Source organism: Corapipo altera, unplaced genomic scaffold, assembly GCF_003945725.1.
Source record: "Corapipo altera isolate COAL_440 unplaced genomic scaffold, ASM394572v1 0, whole genome shotgun sequence".
NCBI lineage: Eukaryota > Metazoa > Chordata > Aves > Passeriformes > Pipridae > Corapipo > Corapipo altera.
In genome coordinates this window covers 17,386,681-17,399,082 of record NW_020884872.1, presented here as the reverse complement: position 1 = coordinate 17,399,082, position 12,402 = coordinate 17,386,681, and the positions used below count along the sequence as shown (strand labels likewise).

Below are 12,402 nucleotides of genomic sequence, written 5' to 3'. Positions count from 1 at the left end.
CATAATTCTTGTGGAAATTCCTTGATAAGAACCCAGTAATATTTGGATGAATTGAGTGAGGTGGAAAGCAAATGGTTACTGACCAAGGTTTTAAACTGCTGTACCTGAACAGTTTGAGAAAAATAATAGGATACAAGAATGGAACTAGCACTAGCAGAGTGATACATATACTGTCACTTACAAATATTTTCTGTTTCACCCTGAGAAAGAAATGAATGGATATGTTTGTTTGAACGACATCAGACACCATCTTATTGGAGGAAAGAGTGGAGTTGGGTGCTGTTGTGAATGTAGACGGATAATTTTCCTGACATTTGTCCATGCGGCAAAAGTATTATTTTGAGCTGCCATATCACATTTGTAAAGTTCTCACACCTAAGTGAAAATTAATTGGAAGCAGAGTAAGCAATATTGCAACAGAGCACTAAGCAAAGCTCATTGCTTCTCATTTGTGTGTAATAGAGTAACAGAGTCTTACCCGGCACCTGTAACACGGCATATAATTTTTTAGCACTTTAAAGAAAACTTCCAGAGTATGGAAACTTGAAATCAGAAGGAATTAGAAAAACTTGTTTTTGTTCTCTAAATACTGGGCTAGATACATCTGTATTATGTCAGTTGCTTGTAGTTATGCTATGTGTAAACAAGAATAATTTAGTGATTGGTTTCAGCATATTGGGAATGTTCTACGGCTGCCATTTTCACTACTGTACCAATAGCACTTTGCCTGCCATCATGATATTTAACATTTAACATTTATTCTGCTTTAAGTGTTTAAAGCACTTCACAAACACGTCTGAGATTCTGAGATGTTGCAGTGTCAACTGTTTTGTCGTATTTCCAAATTTAATAAAATCAAGGTCAGGTTAATCTCTCATAAAAAAACCCATTCTGTGCATAAAATGAGATAGAACTGCTCCTGGTAAATAATGGGTAAGAAGCAAAGTGCATGTATTACATGGGAATGATATCCCGCTTCCCTATATACTGCACTGAGAACATGGAAATACACCATGCAAGAGACTCTTGTGCTGTTGAATACTCTGAGGCCAAACTTGCCCTTTGTGAACACAGTTTGGAAGGTCACCTGGAACTACAGCTCAGGGTCCATATGTTACTAAAACAAGACATTTGATGTAGGATATGGGTGCTCAGATAAGTCATGAAAAGATGAGTGAGGGTCTGCCCTGTGTGTTACCTCTACTGCAGTGCTTGGCTATGGGAATTATCTCACCCTGTGGTAAGCATGAGGGCCTTCATTCTTCTTTCATTGAGGGTTAAGTCATCCTGCATTTAGTGATGATTGTAGGCATGATGTAGATTTCCATCATAGTTTACCTTATAATAATTAGCTACATTACTCATGCTTGCAGATTCCCGCATCTACATTTAATTCTCTGGGAGTTGTTACAGGAAACAAAAGGGTTGTTGATGGTTGATGTACCCACCTATGAATCATAAGTTTAGGAATCAAATGCCATTTTTAGATGTTTGCTGCATGCTCAAATGACTGTCTTGATATTTGTTTTGATCTGAGATAGCATGCTATATAAAGCCTCAGTCTCTATATCTGGATAACTGGTCTAAACCTTTGGGTGCTGCAGGAAGAACTAGAACCTTGTGGAGGGAAGAACCCAGCACTACTTAATACTACAAATATATGCTATTGCCACTAGAGATGTAGCAACAGCTCTTAGAGGCACATGTATTTTGAGAAGTCAGCAGTTACAGGAAAGTTATATTCAGCAACCAACTCCACTTTAGTCAAGATCAGTCCCGGTTGCACTCTCCAAACTGTTAAGTAGCTATAACTTCTATTTTAAAGCACTCTGCAGAGAGCAGTCAACACCAAGGGTTTGTATAGCAGCGTTCAATAAAATTAGTTTGTGTTTATTTTGTATGCAGAAAAAAACAATGAGAGTTAAAATCGTAATCTACATAATGTCACCCTCTAGATACTTGTGACTCATCCACTCCCAACCCTCGACTGATCTCTGCATGGATTTTGACGGGGCTTATGCACTTGGAAAGCGTGGCAGCACTGTGTGATGATACTAAGAATCCTGTTCTGGGCACTCGCATTCTGTATGACACCTGTATTTTGCATCGCATACACCACTGCACTGGTTTTATGTTCCAGGGACAAGGATCATATCTGCTCTGGCCCATTGAGGACACCTGGGACATCAGGAAAATGCTAAATAAACTCACAGGAGGCTTCACATTCTCTCCAAGCCACCCATTTGTGGTACCTGATTCCCACAAATTCATTTCAGGCTGTCAGCCAGCTCAGAATATTAGCATCTGCCTGAAAGCTTATTTTAGCAAAGTGATAGAAAGTGGTTTTATTTAAGGTTTGTGTACTTTTTTTCTGCTTTAATTGCCTCCTTCTCTTTTTAATATTTTCAGTGCATCTCAGCCATATGAGATTGATTCAGAAAGTGATATAAATCAACTGTAATGTTGATCCATGGCACTGAACCTAGAATATATTGGTAAGGAAGGTAAAGGCATTGTAATGATTTTTTTTTTTTTACCTCCTGCTCCAGAAAACACTCCCAGTTGCCTAATAAGGTTGTAGCTGTGCTCTGAATTGTGATGCCAGTGTATTTAGCCAGAAATAGTTACAAAGCAGATTATTACTACATATTTTTTTAAATATGAGAAGATTCACAAATTCACAAATTACATTTCTTCTCCTGTTTTTGCTATTCTTGTTCAAAGAGGAATGAATTACGTAAGAAGAATTTTCTCAAGTCTTTCAAAATATCTGTTTTTCTGTCTTTGTTTGTCTTCACAGTGCCAGAAGTGTTACGCTTACACAGATAATTAGTTCTTCATGGTTTCAACTACTGACCTAGTTTTAATTGTAAATGTTACTATGGACGAGGACAGACTGTCTACTAGAAAGCACTTCTTTGCTGTAGGGCACCAAGAAACAGAGAAAGTTCAAGCTATTGGGTTGCTCCATTTGTGTAACTGTTCTAGGAACGATTACTAGCCACTCCATTTCGGCAACAATTAGCTGACAGGGTGAGTTGGCCCATCCAAAAGCCCTCATCTGCTTATGCAAGCCAAGGGAAGTATCTGTGCAAACAGCACATTTATTTGCGACACCACCTCCCACACCAACTGCCTTACTCAGGAGTTTCCAAAATCAGCTGTTCCTAGTGTGGCCATAGTGCTCAGGGAGAGAGCACTGAGTCAACTCCCTCCTGCACCCCCATGCCCCCACACACCACTTTGTGTTATATTAGGAGTTATGACTACCATGTCCATCATGTAAATAATCAGAAGAAATCTACAGCACTTTTATAATGCAGCTTTTCTGAGTGAAACTTCCGTGTTTCACAGTCTCCTCTATACCCATGCTTTTTGTTCTATGGGAAAGAAAAGCAGATCAGGGAAATACATAGGTAGCACTGCTAGTCCTTCTGCAACAGATTACTCATATGGCAAAAAGTTCACTAGCCTTCTGAAATATGTTGGTTTTAAATAAGATCAGAGCTTGGATTTTTTGTGTGGCTACTGCAGAATATTTTGCCATGTTACAGTGAAGTCAGGCGTAGGTTTTCTAAAACAATTTTGGGGCACAGATTTTATCAGCTATATGATATTCAGGTTCCATTTATACCCATTGTGTATAAACCGTCCATGTCATGGCACAGTCTAGCTTAGCAGAGTGGTAGAAAATGTTACGTTCTACAGCTCTGTGCATTCTGTGCTTTAATTTGATGACTTCAATTTTATTTTACAATCTAATGTTGGAATTTAAGAGGATTTGGACTTCACTAGCAGCATTGTCTTTCCATGTGACAGATTAGCAGAGGTGGGAGCAGAGAGTTATTTATCGTTACTGACACAGCTGTTTACTTATTAAACTCTGACCTCACACAATCATATTTATTACCTCAGGTCCTATCAGAATATTACTGGTATTGACAAAGTGGAGATTTTCCCTTGGAAGTTAATGTCAATCAACACAGGGTATTTTCCTTGAAAACTATTTAGTTCTTGTATTGGCTAAACTTCACACTATCCCATGCTAACTGCCCTGACTTTCCAGAAGCATAAAATAAACCACAAAACATACCTCATATACCTCAAAGCCAATTTTCCACATTTAAAACAAACCAAAATATCAATACAGAAATGCTAACTGAAATAGAGAACATATCTAAAAAACTTTAACAGCTATTAGCTACTGTAGGCAGAGGTCTTATAGTACTACAGTCACTAAACTTTATTAGACTGCACAATGTTACTGGGACACAGTGACTTCCCAAATTGGGACTGTATGCTATGTGAATCCAGTGAACTTGACAAATTTGTCTTTCTGTGGGTATGAGTACAATAATAACAATATTTTCAGAGGCCAAAAAATTGCAGCTTTTTGTGGGAGAAGCAGCCATTCTCATTATGGCTGAACCCAATGTCTTTGGATTATCATTAGCTGCTTGCTTTTGACCCTTCCTTTTTCTTTCCTTCTTTCCCTTATTCCTGCCTCTCCTTCCAGCCCCACTCCCCTTCCTTGCAGGGTCTTTTAATTAAATAGGCTCAGATTCTTCTCATCCTTTGAGAGTGTTTCCTAACACTCTCTTAACTGCATCACCCACTCCCATCTTTCTCATTCCCTCCCAATCTTCAGATTCAATCTGAGGATCTAGCCCTGGCTTTCTAATAGCTTTGCTTTCCTGTTTTATCTAAAGTACTTGGTTTTAATAACAAATAATGAAATCTACTAAATAAATAATAAAGCCTAATGTGGGTACTTTGTTATGCAACTAACACAGCTATTGTGAAAACCCCATTAATCATGCTGGTTACAGAAAGAATAATTTACATTTTAATGACACAAAATTAGTTGCTTTTTCACTTCATAAGGTATTTAAAGCAAAGCAGGGATATGGACATTATATCTGAGCATGTACTGCCTTACTTCTTCCTCTCATGCCATGCATATCTCCAGCTGACACATAAAAAGCTCTGGAGGTGAGGTAAATACAAACACAAGAGGAGAGTTCCATAGACTGAAGGACAACGCTGCTAGGAGAACAAATGGCTCTGAACTGGTCATAAGTAGCTTAAAGAGGAAGTTATAAAGTTTACAGTTGTATACACCTTGAATTCCTAGAACAATATTCCAACAGACATGGGGACGCCCACACACTAGATACCATTAAATGAACTTTGATAATTTTGAAGGGGATGAGAGGATTTGACTACGGAGGGTAGCAGATGATCAGAGTTTATGGCCCAAGATGTCACTTTTATAGCCCTATATTCCCGAATCTCAAATAAAAAGGAAGACTTTGTTCTAAGTAAAAAAGTGAAAAATGCTACTGGAGACCAATTTGTACATGTGAAGTTGTTCTTGGCTGGCAGGATCAAAAAATATTGGCAGGTGGTAACTTCTGGATGCCAATGGGACAGTTGCATAGCCAAGCACATGTCTGTACTGGCTCTCCTTATGGGTATTGGCAATGCCTGTCCTTGATTGCTGGTGATCAATCACTTCATTTACCTGTTGAACTTGCACTGGAGCAGTTAAAGGTTAGGTGTAAAATAATGCAGATGCAGGAACCCTTTCTAAGTGGTACAAAAAAGCCTGTTTTCCTAGAACATGGTTCCAGGGCTGAAGGTCTTTTGCCAATTGAATTGCGATATATGTCTTCGAACAGCGATGTTATAATGCCAGGAAAAAAGCAACACCATACACACTGCAGGAAAACTAGATAGAAAATGACAGAGGAGAAAGGAGAGATGAAATAGTGTTCTTCATGGAAAGGAACAGGTGGTTACAGAATTTAACTGTTACATGCAATCATACTTGAATTTAATTTCATAGATTTGTTTGAGCAATAATTGGAAAATCATTTGCTGGCAGCTCATGTGCTGGCTTTGTGTATCTGCAGACAGTGATTGCATTACAATGAGAAGTGGGATACCTGTAATGAGAAATCCACCACCCTACTCCCTGCCAGCTCCTGTGCTGTTAAGCAGTACATGAAGCAAAGCAAAGCACTGGAGGGAGGGAGACCACGCTCGGAAACAGCAGTGCATGAAACTCCAGTCTGTAGCTCACATTTAGCCATAGCAGAGAAGGCTCCACGTCTCCTCTAAGCTTGACTTCAGCCCGTTCCAATCTGACAGAAACGAAGCTGCAGAACATGACAAATATTAAAGAGGAATTCCAGGACTCCTCAAAAAAAAGGGGAAAAGCAGTCAGTTTGACTGTTCTATTTAACAGGACAAAGCTCGTAGACTGTGAAAATTACCAGAATTGACATTCAAAATGATGAGTCAGGTCCCTGAAAAAATAATGAGATGGACTACAAAATGAAAAGCCCTTTAAAAGAAGAATACCACTGGGAATTTTTTTTTTTTTTTTTGAACAGTGTGTGTGCCCTTCTCTCAGGCACAGATCACCCAAGAGAGGGGGCTGGGAAGACTATAAGGAGATTTTAGATTCTCCTCCCTGTTTCAGTGCCACTAGCCTGAATGGCATTTGCTCCTGTGTCATGCAATGCTGTCATGGTTGCTGTGCAACTTCATCTCCCCTGCCAGTTTAGTGGGGAACTTTGTCTGCTTTTGCTTAGGTAATATTTTTATGGTTTTTTTCTGCAGCTACAAGGATCAGGGATTTAATCTTTCAAAGAAAAAATGTACCACTAAAAGTATTTTTATCTTTATTGTCATCTTAGAGCTTTAAGAAAAATACCAGAAAACTTGCAATTTATGATAGCATTTTTAGATTTAGCAATACTGGGAAAAAAATCCTACTTGTCTCACTAAATCCAACACTGGGGGGTTTGTACAGGTATAAGTCTTTTCATAAAAATGGCACATAGCCAATGCCAGCAGTGATCATGCATGTGCTATTTATGTTCTGGTATTTGAAACATAATGTCCTAGATTGTGAAATCTCCTGTCCCAGCAGCTGAGGTGCAGATGGGTGTAGTGTGGAAGAATGAAGGGATAAGAATAGAAACAAAATGTTATTTTTGACACCATGCCTACTCATGGTGAGGCATTTGTTGCTTTTCATGCTAGTGAGGAGATAATCATGGGGGTTTTTTTGTGTAGAGAAGGGATTTTTACTCTTATCTCTATGACTATTTAAATTCCCACAGTATTTCTATACCTAATAAGACTAATCCCAGTTATTTATCATTAGAAAAAACTCTGTGAGGAGGCTGTTGTTCTGTAGCCCAGTCACAGACAACCACTCTTGCAGGATAACTAATGAAAAGGATATTCCCCTGTCATCAGATACCTTGTATTGTGATCCATGGGGCATTTCTCATGTAGGATCAGTGTCCTCCTCTGGGGTGAGAAGTCACCTAGATCAAGGGAAGTTTTGGGTGTGTTGCAGCACATCAGGCTGTGATGTGATAGGTGTTTGTGAAGAAGTGGATTAGAATACAGTCTAACAGTCACTGCAGACTGGGCAATATGTCAGTCAGTCATGGCTGGGCTTCGTGAACGAAGATTTGAGAAGGGCTCTACCCACATTTGTTACAAGCACGCTGGTGGCTAAAAAGGCTAATACAACATAGGCACGACCAGTTGCAAAAGGCACAGCAGAAAGACTCCTTAGGTGGTATATTCTACAGGGCATGATTCTTTCTGCGTTGTCTTTTCTCCTCAAGAGTGATCCTGTGTGTGTTCTCAAAGGAAGCAGCAGCGTTATAGATGGTGTGTCTCCAGACCTCCTGATTGGAGGCCAGAGTAGACCAGTTATGGTGATCAATATGGCCAAGGCTGAGATGTTGTTTCAGGGAGTCCTTGTATCTCCTCTTTGGGGCTCCTCTCATGTGGCAGCCAGTGGCGAGTTCACCATCAACGCTACCTTTGTACAGTCCTAAACATCCACTGGTCAGATTATGTGACTAATACGTCTGTTCTAGAACAAGCAGCAGTCACAAGTATTGAGGCCATGTTGCTGAGAACACAGCTGCGCTGGGCAGGACACGTCTCAAGGATGAAGGACCACCTCCTCCCTAATGGCAATATGTCAAGTCTCAGTTAAAATTACATATTCTCCTAAATTTATATAAAAATGTATTCTTGGATTACGTAATGTGTAAACCCAATTCTGTAAGGCTTGAATATGGTACTGGTAGTTCATTACTTCGGGTTTGTGTTGTGGACCATTCACAAGCAGTCTGTCTGTATAGTACTCTGAAGCATTTTTGTAGCACTGTGAGATAATCAGAGAAGCGCTGTGGTGGTGGTGAGCCCCAGCCTTCAAAACCCACAAGTGAAAGAATGAGATTGGAAATCATCTTGAGAACAGTCTATTTACAAACATTTTATTCCTACTGAATTTATTTCTTTTTTTTTTTCCTACGCAAAATCCTTACCCTCTACTGCTTTGGGAGTTAGTTGTCAAAGGGCAGACTGGTCTCAAGACTTAATACCCTGAAGAGAGGTAGGAGTGACATTTGACAGGAATTGGGCAACAGGAAAAGTAGGGGAAAAGTGTATGAGGACAGACCAGGATACAAATGGAAGAGTCTGGGCTCTGTGTCGTGTAGGTGACTCTGGGAGAATTGTAGGGTAGATGGGCAGATATTGGAGCATGTGGGAAAAGCTTGTCCAGGCCAGAGAAAGAATAGGACAAAGGTAGGAATGAGCAAAGGATGAAGAGGAGACACAGTATCTAAGCCCCACTACTGAGTTCAGGACTTGATTGCACTGCACATAAATATTTCTGAGCCCCCTTGGCTGCACATGTGTGTCACACTCTCCACTGCCTTTTTCTCAGAGGATGTTGGCTGGCTACAGCAGCTATGTTTAGGGCAGCAGCAGTGCCTGTGCTGAGCTCTGCTGCTTGTCCACCTGAGGCCATGGCTACTCACGCCAGGAAAAGACACTGGCATTGCAAAACAAAATATTCAGGTGTTAAAGATCACCAGCATGAGGGTTTCTGATTAATAACACGTTGTCAGGCTATTTATTTTTTTTCCTGTGGAATGCCTTATTTTGGCTTCTGCGACAAAGGAAGCTACATCCTGCAGGGCTTTTGTCTTTCTGTCTGCAGAAAGTAGGGAATGCAGACCTCAGAGTGATGCTGTCAGGGGCTTCCTAGGGTGACCAGAAATTAAAGACTTTGAACTGAGGTGGGAAGAGACACAGGCCCCCAACCCAAGTCTGAGTGATTTCTCAGGACATTATAGTGAAACCAGGGAAAGAAAGAGGGGAGTTTGAATGAAATGCTGAGTGAAGTCATCCCAGCAATGCCTGCTGCACTTTGAAGGCCTTTAAGGTCTCAGCAGATGCTGCTGAGAAGGACTTACCTGGTATATGACGGAATCCTCAGAAAGAGGGTCCAAATCTGCCCTGGAGTACTTGGATCACAGCCCGGTCTCTGCTACAGCATTGCTCAGTAATATTATTGATGGATTTATTTATTATTTTTGTCACAGTGACAGCTAATTGTTCATTCTTTGTTTTCTTGCTCTCATTCTGCATTTTGTTCTGTTCATACTCTATTTGCACTACTCCAGGACTTGTTTCTTCCTTGGCTGTGGGGTAGGGAGGGAAAGAAGAGAGCAGCTTTTCCTCTCCTCGGAGGCAGCTGGTTGTCCCTGGCATTGTGCCTGGCGTGCTGAGGCGCTGGAGACGTGACTCGCTCCTACTCCCTCATGAACCCTCTCTGCTCAGCTGGAAAACGTAATGTGCCCAACCCCAGAGCTTTCTGTGAACCAGCTGTGCCACCTGAGTCTGGCTAGCAGGGACTAAAGGGTACTCAGGTAGCTGAAGTCAAAATCAAGTCCATGATCAGCTTCTTCTCCTTTCAGTTTTACAGATGGTTCGTAAAGCATTTCCCATCAGTGTTTTATGGTTCTATGCCACCAAATCTGTTGTTTATGTATCTCAGATGCCTCGGTGGTGGGGTGTTGAAAAATAAAATAATTGTTCTATAGCAGTTTATTCCCTTTTAATAATGATTAAAGTATTCATCAATGTAGTTCCACATTAAATTTGCTCTTTGCACCAAATCTCCAGGGGCCCTTCTTGAATTTACCAAGTGTGAGACACTCATTTTGCTGAAACATTTTCTGTCAATGACACTGTTGTGTTCGGCAATGGGGGTAGCTATATCTACCTAACACTTTCTATTTCTGCTCCTGTGTCCTTATTTATGTAAATATATAAGTAGAGACATGGAACCAGGGTTTGGAAACACTTGCAGTATCCTATTTTTACAGAAAATTAGTCAACTGGTATAAATTGATCCACCATCATGGACTTCAGTGGATCTATTTCAGACTCCAGCAGCTGAATATTTAGCATGTAGTAATCTCGTTGAAAATCAGTGGATCTGTGGATGATATCAGGCTACAAGCATTTGTTTCAACACTTGTATTACTCCTAGTGAAAGGGATTACAGAGGCAAAGATGTAAACTATGAATGGCTACTCTGCTGAGATGAGCAACAGGTAGAGGTAAAGCTATAAGGGCCTATAAGGCCCCTGATCTCTTGAGATAGCCTCATTAACATAGTGAACGGAAATTATTTTTCATTTGTCAAGGTGAGAATAGAATAATTCAGTCTTCCTGAAAGACACCAGTGGTTAGGAAGTGAAAGTAGGACTTCAGGCTTCGTGTGGACCAACATAACGAATATTTTCTCATCTCACCTCCAGAAAAAAAAAAAGAGTATATATCTACCTAGTATCAATTTTTCCCGAGTGAGGCTTAAAAGCTGCAATTGGATGTATTTGTTTTCTCACGAGTTCGATATTAAAATAACAAGAGATCTCCCTGACCATGTATGTAGTCAGCCTCCAAACTATTTGGGGTTTTTGGGAGTAGAAGGGGATTAAGGGGAAAGGAAACAAAGTCAGTGTGCAGTCCTGACACCTGACAGTCAGTAAAATCCGAGGGGTGGATATGCCATGCCTACTTCAATGAATGCAAAAAATGACATATTTACAAAGGCTATATTTGCATGAAGGCATGTTTGAGAAGAACTTAAAACATCTAAGCCCTATTTAGAAGATGACTGAAAAGAAGAGAGTTTGATATAGCAGTGTTTCAGAAAATAAGGCAGAAGCAATGTTTTGTTAATTCTGGGGATTAGCAATTTAATTAGCTCAATCTTTAATGCAGGAAATTACCTAGTAAAATGACACTAGTTAACATTTGCAGGGCGCTTAAAGTATTTAAATGAGGAAAGGACAGATTGTCAATGACATTTATATGTCTACTAGATATACTTTTTTCTCTAGATGACAATTTTTTTTTAAGCTTATGCTATTTGCTTCCAAAGGTTAAATGGGAGTTTATTTACTATGGTAATATTGAGAGGAATACTTTTATTCATCTCAGTGCCCTTCACTAATATGTACAACTGATCTCTAATTTCCTGTTACTATCATCTTGTTCACTGAAGACTGTGTCAAGATGGAAATAATGTGGCTTTCTATGTGGTGTTGAATGTGATTAAGACACAATTTTGATCTCAGTTACCTAAATATCATCTTTTTGTCATACTGATTTTATGACAGGATGGTAGGTCTAGAAGCCCAGTCAGGCCATCCCCAAAAATTAACATGGTGAAGAAATAGACTGAAAGCTTGAATCAGCTGTATGTGGTAAGAACCAAAAAATTGCCTTGGGAGACAGAACTTAGTCAAGTGTTTCTCCATAGAGATCACATTTGTCCATGAGAAGACATAGTTTCAAGGTTATATTTTCAAACAGCTGGCCCGTGGGTTCACTGACATAATTAAAAATTTATTCTCATTGTACTGTGTAAATGTTTCAGTTTCCCTTCAGATCAGACAATCTTGTTATCGTCCTTAATGATAAATAGACACAGAGGGTTTTTTTATTTTCTTTCTTTGTGTCGAAGTGTTTTTTTGTGCTGAAGGTAATCTGAAATAGAAACGTGCTTTTAAAATATGATTTAAACCAAAATCCTAACACTTCTGTTTTTCAAAGCAGCTAGTTGTTTGTAATTATGCCATCCTACTGGTTTGCTAAAAATGGTTTCTTCTCCTCAAACAAAAAAATAAAAGAAATAAAGCAGAAAAGAAGTCTTGAAGCAGATTTCACTTAAATGTGGAAAGCTAAAATCAACTAAAAAAAAAGGAGAAAAAAAGAAACATTAAACATATTCCCATTCAAGTAAAGTTATGCTTTCTCTGGGACAATAACAACTGAAAAATTAAAAGACAAGTATATTCTGTATGATTTTTTTTTCCTTTAGGCTTACTTTCTTCTATCTGCACTCGTTTAATGTGATGTGATTTTAGCTTTTACTGTATGGTGGTTTTTTCTTTCTTTTAGTGGCTCAGCAGTAAGAATGAAGAGTTGGAAATGGGACTCATATGCAACAAAAGCACTCTATTGAAAATACCCCATGGTTGTTGTTTTCTTCTTTTACTT

General features: G+C 39.5%; 1 protein-coding gene across 9 annotated transcripts in view; it reads left to right on the top strand.

The window, feature by feature from the left end:
* Positions 1-12,402, top strand: part of GLRA2 (glycine receptor alpha 2) — a 130,054-nt gene that overhangs the window by 34,161 nt on the left and 83,491 nt on the right. The gene's annotated exons all lie outside the window — the stretch shown is intronic.